At 40.0% G+C, this 6,432-nt stretch overlaps 1 pseudogene; it reads right to left on the bottom strand.

Annotated features, from left to right (window-relative positions):
* Positions 1 to 4,798: 4,798 nt before the first annotated feature.
* On the bottom strand, positions 4,799 to 5,877 carry LOC148028680 (plastocyanin pseudogene; annotated as a pseudogene).
* Positions 5,878 to 6,432: the final 555 nt, after the last annotated feature.

Below are 6,432 nucleotides of genomic sequence, written 5' to 3'. Positions count from 1 at the left end.
AGTCAAACTCGATTTTATTGAGAACCTCTTGACCATCCTAGAAATCTCAAACAAATTCAGTAAGCATGAACTACATGTCCCAAGTGACTGAGGAATCTCTCCCCTTGAGACATCCCTCCAAGTCTAAATCCTTCCCATTGGGAGATAACAACTTGCCTTCCAAATGTCATTACTCTAGGATAGGCATGTTGTCCCCCTAGGCCCAGTCCAAGTTCTTTGCCCCAAAAGGGAAACAATCTAAAAAATAAACTTCATTGCATAAAGCCATCAAAATTATTTCCTCGGGGAAGTTACTATATGATATCCTCTACATCAGGTGCACTCAAGACCTATTTATAAATATCCTTATCTATGAATATTTCCTAAATCAAACATAACCATTTTCTATTCAATTTGTAAAAAACCCCTTTATATTACACCCTTGTATATGTAAAAACTGTATAAAAATGGTATTTTAAAAATACCTTAGTTTGAACCCACGTGATGCACACATGTATTCATGTAAGTAACTTACTTGAGATTATTTCCTACAATGCTAAGGCTATTTCTAACCCTCTATTAGATCTAAAGCCATTAAAACATAGCTAAGTTAGAATTCATTGTCTCCCAACTTTATCTATTTGCAAGAAGTTAAAATTGGATGCAAAGATTTAGACTATAATCTAAAAATATTCACTCGACATATTGATCAGAGAGTGGGAACTATGATTGGAATCTAGGCGAGATGTGGGCTAGTGCAATCAAGTAGGTATGCTACCATCCCAGTAATCAATGTGATCCCTATATGCTACGTGTTCTTTCACCAATAGACCTACCATACAAGACTCCCTAATGCAATTCAATTTCCCTCTAATTCTAATAGGAGAATTCAATATGGTAGAGGATATTAACGACATATTTCAAAAGAAATGCTAAATTATCTCTTGATTGTGAAAAACTCTTCACCTAATCTAACAAGAAAAATGGATAAAATGTTTAGAAAGCCAAGCTTGATCAAGCTTATATTTCATTGAGTCTCCTTTCAACCTTTGTTAGTGCCAACCTCAGGGAAGTTACGATATGTATAACCTCCACATCACGTGCATTCAAGGCCTATTTATAAATATCCTTATCTGTGAATTTTTACTAAATAAAACATAACCCTTTTCTGTTCAATTTGTAAATAACCCCTTTGTATTACACCCTTTTGTATGTAAAAAATGTATAAAAATAGTATTTTAAACATACCTTATTTTGAACCCATGTGATGCACACATATATTAATCAATAACTTACTCGAGGTGCCAACACCAAAACCCTTTGAGATATAACCCTATCAGACCATTTTCCTATTCAACTTATACTCTCTAATTGGGATGGCATCATCAAGTCACCTAGTTTCATGTAAACCCCGAACTTGTTAAATTGGACATAGTGAGGTCAAGCATAGGCAAGATCTAGGGGTGGGGGCTTGGAAACAAGTGATTAAGAAAACTCAAGACCTACTTAGAAGCATCAAGAAGGAAATGATTGCTCACAAAAAATCTATTAGGGCATAGAAGTATGCTCAATGAGAAGTCCTAGATGGAAAAATAGAGTAAGGATGGCTGGAGAGTTCGGATGTGCTCATTACCCTTCAAGAAGTTGAACTTAAAAAGGATGAAAAAATAGAAGCACAAAAGCCAATTCTCTTCACAAAAACTTGGTAGGATGGGAAACTAGATTGCCCCTCTATGGAGATGCTCCATCTCATTAGGAAGAAGGAAAGAGAAAATCTCCCCCTTCTCATGGATGATAACAGTAATAAGGTAGTAAATGAAGTAGAAAACTGGGATTTGGTACCCATGCTCAAGAATTGAAACAAGATTTAATATTTTTCAAAATTGAATTTGTCACAACATATGACAGATTAGAACGAGGTTTTATTTTTAAATCCCTTCAGGATATGGGTTTAGGTAAATGATTTATCAAATTTGTTATGACTCTTTTTAATAGTGTTTCAACCAAGTTGCTTGTAAATGGCTCCCTAACTACCCCCTTCCCTATAAAAAAATCTATAAGATAGGTAGACAATAGGGTGTCCCTTGGCCCCAGTCCTTTTTGCCATTTCTATTGATGCCTTGGGATGGTTGCTATGAAAAGATTGATTCGGTAAACATCAAAGGGATTACACTCCTAAGTGGTCAAAAGCAAATGATTCTAAATATCTTTGTTGATGACACTAATGGTATGGTAAGCGACAATTATAGATCACTAAGATCTTTCTAGTGCTACATCAAATAATTTTGTTGGACCTCAAGGTTGGTTGTGAACCCATGTAAAACATTGATAAAACACTTAATCAAGCACCCCCTAAATTGGTTATTAATGAGGGATGCAAAATCATTGAAGATGGCTAGATCTTCTACCTCCTAAGCATTTCTATGGGTTTCATGTCTCCATGAAATAGAGATGGCAATGGGTACTTACCAATGTAAGGGGTAAGTTACAATACTTGAAGTATTTTTGAGGTAACCTTGCTACTAGTAGGGTGGTTGTGGCCAAACATATTTTGATAACATCCACTGCCTACTTTTAGTCTTATTAGAGGCCCCTAAAAACTCCCATCAAAGAACTTGAAGGCTTGTGTAGATAATTTCTATGGGGTAGAAAGGACACTAATAGAAAGATTCCTAAAGTTGGAGGGACCACTTGCACCCTCCCCAAAGATCAAGCCTTGGCATTCCAAAATTAGAGAGATTGGTTGACTAATTGGCAACCAAGTGGATAATTAGGAGCTTCATGTATCCTTAAGAGGTTTGGGAAATATTGCTTTATTAGGGAGTTAAGTACATGTCAATTAAGGCTTGCTCCAAGTGAGCGTGTTTATACAATATACTTTTGCCAAAATTCAAATTACCATAAGCAAAGCTTCCCCCACTTTCAAAAAATTTGTGGGAAGCCACATTCAAGTTCAAACCTTACATTCCCCCTAATCACTCCCCAATGTTCAAACTAACATGGGCCTCATTGAAGTCTATCTTGTTTAGTATCAATTATTGTGGAAATGCCTCAAAAGGCCTCTTACTTGCTACTTGGCATACAACTTTGAGAAGACATCTTACTTTTCCAATTGAAACATTGGCACCAACCAAGAACCATCAAAAACATCTTCAAATTGTCTTGACCAAAACTCCAGTTGTGCAAGTATTACTATAATTAGTAGCATGATCTCGACATCTTCATCAAGCTATCTAGTTGCAAGGAAACTTCAATCTAGTATCATTCATTTGGGTGGGTGAATAGCCTCTATTCCTAATTGCTAACCTTATTTCCTTATCAAACAAACTCGCAACCAAACTTAATGAGAAATGACATGTTAGTTGAAACCTTGTTCAATGGGTTTCTAGGTTCTTCTATATTGAGTCTCCCTCCATATCTACTAAAAACTCCACCCTTCTATGGCTTAATCATTCATAAGGGTTTACGATGAACACGTTGTCAAGATTGGTTTCATGACTATAGGTGCCCAAGATACAAATAAGAATTGAAACTTTAAACCACTCTTAACTACAAGTTCAACACAATAATTCTAGACTACTTACTTGCAATCATTAAAACCTTCCCTCCCCTCCCTATGAAGGTGTGGCTATTAGGAGAAACTAATGCACTCCCATTGGGCTTGTAGACATTCACTTAAGCCTACTTTCCATGGGTCATATATTCTCACAAAATGTTGCACAAGTATTGAAGATCATCTCTTTTCATTTGTAGTCTAGTAAATCTAAATTTATTTGGCATGTTGATTTAGAGAAGAAAGATTGGAGAATTGAATATGGAAGATACAACTACCTCAAAGAAAGAAAGCTGAGGTGCAAGTCATTCTAAATATAATAGCTAAGAGTTGTGAAACATCATCATGTCCATTACAAATAAATATGACCAATCCATGCTGATATGCGATGTCACTGGTTATTCCCATCACTACTTTTGCCTCACCTCTCATAGACATTTATCTACATGCGAGAATGCATCTATCTATTTTTCTTCACCCATTATTTGCCTTTAGAAGATTGTCTAACTTCTAAAGACACTAAGCAAAGATTATTTGGATCTAAGAATTAGCTAAACCTATCCTTTGTTTTGTCAACCAACAAGGTTGTACTATTTCTTTCTTCCATTGGTGGCTCCTTGACAAAGGCAACTTTAGCCTTCCCTTTATCTTGATGAAGCTTCACATATTTTCCTAACTACATTACCTTAATGCTTTTCTCAAAACTATATCAAAGTGTTAATTGGGACACTTAACTAACAGCTACCTTGCTTGAAGATGCGAAGCTATAAGGAACTTGCAGAACACACACACACACACACACACACTCTCTCTCTCTCTCTCTCTCTCTCTCTCTCAATCACTTGTGAGTCGTAACTCCCCCCTATTTCGTACTTTAGCTACAATCCTAACGTTAGTAAATTGATGTAAAAACAGGATTGGTGCGTATAAATATCGAGTCGCAATGAGAAGGACATCGGTGCAGAAAGACGCGAGAATAAGTAGGTAAAGCGATGAAGGTTCTTACGCAGCGCAGTGGAGGGGTGGGTATTTGGGAGACAAGTTGCGGACGAGAAGAGATAAGGAAGAGGATTTTGAGATCTCACTTAACAATGACGGTGCGTTACAAAATTAATTTATGAACAGATGTGCGCAATCGTAAAATTGATCTACATTCCCACTACAAGGGCTTAAAACCCACAAAATGTGCAACGATAGATCGTTAGTTCAGACCCTGCGGGTGCATATCCAAAAGGTATGATGCAATATCTATCAGCTACTAACATATTCGGGAAACAAGAATCAACGCTCTTTCTGTAGTATCAATTGAAAGAATACTGTACTGCAACCACCTTCGCTGCAAATCTCGCATCAAATCCTAATGATTTTCCCACAATTAACATGTTTGACATGCCGCCCACCATCAAACGGAGGAAATGACCGGCAGATAAGTTGGCAATACTCAGACTGTTGAGCTACATACATCGGTAGAGTAGTAACAACACATCTAAGCACGCAAAGAAAAGGAACGGTACATAAGAAATGGCAGGGGTCATACGAGAATTTCGTAATCGAAAAGAAGTCGGAGAGGAGCTCAGAGCTGCAGCTGCAGATATAACGGGGGCGGGGGGAGGGTGAGGAGGTAAGATGGATGGAAGAGGGGAGGGGAAAATTGGGTAGAGGAGTTTATATACTCTTTACTTAACAATGATGGTGCCCTTCATGTTGGCGGACTTGTGGGGGGTACAGTAGTAGGTGTAGGTGCCGGGGGTGGAGAGCTTGACGGAGAACTTGGGCTCGTCCTCGGAGAGGAGGTCGTTCTCGCCCATGGAGTTCGCGGAGAGCTCCTGGGCGACGGCGGGCGGGGCGCCGGCGGGCAGGTCGAAGACGACGTTGTGCCCCGTCTCGCCCACCAGCTCGAAATCGATGGCCTCCCCAGCCGCCACCGTCACGGTCTCCGGCGAGAACTTGAAGCTTCCCACCTCGTCCCCAACCTCCACCTTGGCCGCCCACGCCGGCCCGGCCGCCAGCGTCGCCGCCGCCGCCAGTACCACCGCCGACGTGGCCGCCTTCTGCCACGGCCCCTGCTGATCCCGCTCCAGCGACGCCGTCACGCTCAGTCGTGGCAAAGGCGTGCAGCTCGTTGTCATCTGTACCGGTGTTGAGGCCTTGGCCAGCTCCGCTGCTCCCTTGAGGCCACAGAAGGACGGCACTATCAGTGTGGATGCTCCTGCTGTGAGAGACGCCATCTTTCCTCCCTTCTGTGCTTCTTCACCGAGCTTCTAACTCAACTGTTGAGCCTGATGAGTCTTCCGTTCTGCCTCTCCCTCTGCCCCTTCGCAGTCCCCTCTCTCTCTCCAAAATACTAGCTGCTCTTCCTTATCCAAATATCTTTACCTTCCTGCCAACCATAGCTCGCCATTTGTCAGATTTCCCCACCACCCATTCTGCTTTGTCCACCGTTTCCCAACACCACATCCTTCCCTAGGCTACTTTATGAAAGCAGATTGTATGATGTATCTTTTATCTCACCATCTTTCCACGTTTTGGACACAAATCCGTAGACATACCATGATCCATCAAGCGAAAAGGTTTTTGAACATTTTACTTATTTTCTTTCACTTTTACAAAAGGGGCTTGTAAAGCTTGCTATTCCAATCCTACCTAATAAATAGATTTACTTCTCATTAAAAAAAAGAAAACCTTCCCACGTCTCACTTTTTCCAGATTTTTGTGTGGCAATAAGAGTATTTGTATTATCAAGAAGATGTTAAAAGTTAAATATTTGTAGTATCACATACATGCAACTAGGCCTTAAGCGTAAGAGCTTGACTTTCGCCAAAAAAGCTTGTATATCCCCATTGCTTCAACCTAATTGGCTTCAAAACAACAAGAACATCATGCAATAGGAGATCTAAATA

The sequence above is a fragment of the Lygodium microphyllum genome, chromosome 11, assembly GCF_053477565.2.
Source record: "Lygodium microphyllum isolate KBCC chromosome 11, Lygodium_microphyllum_v1.1.10, whole genome shotgun sequence".
Lineage (NCBI taxonomy): Eukaryota > Viridiplantae > Streptophyta > Polypodiopsida > Schizaeales > Lygodiaceae > Lygodium > Lygodium microphyllum.
Note: the sequence above shows the minus strand (reverse complement) of the source record. Positions and strands in the feature narration are given on the sequence as shown.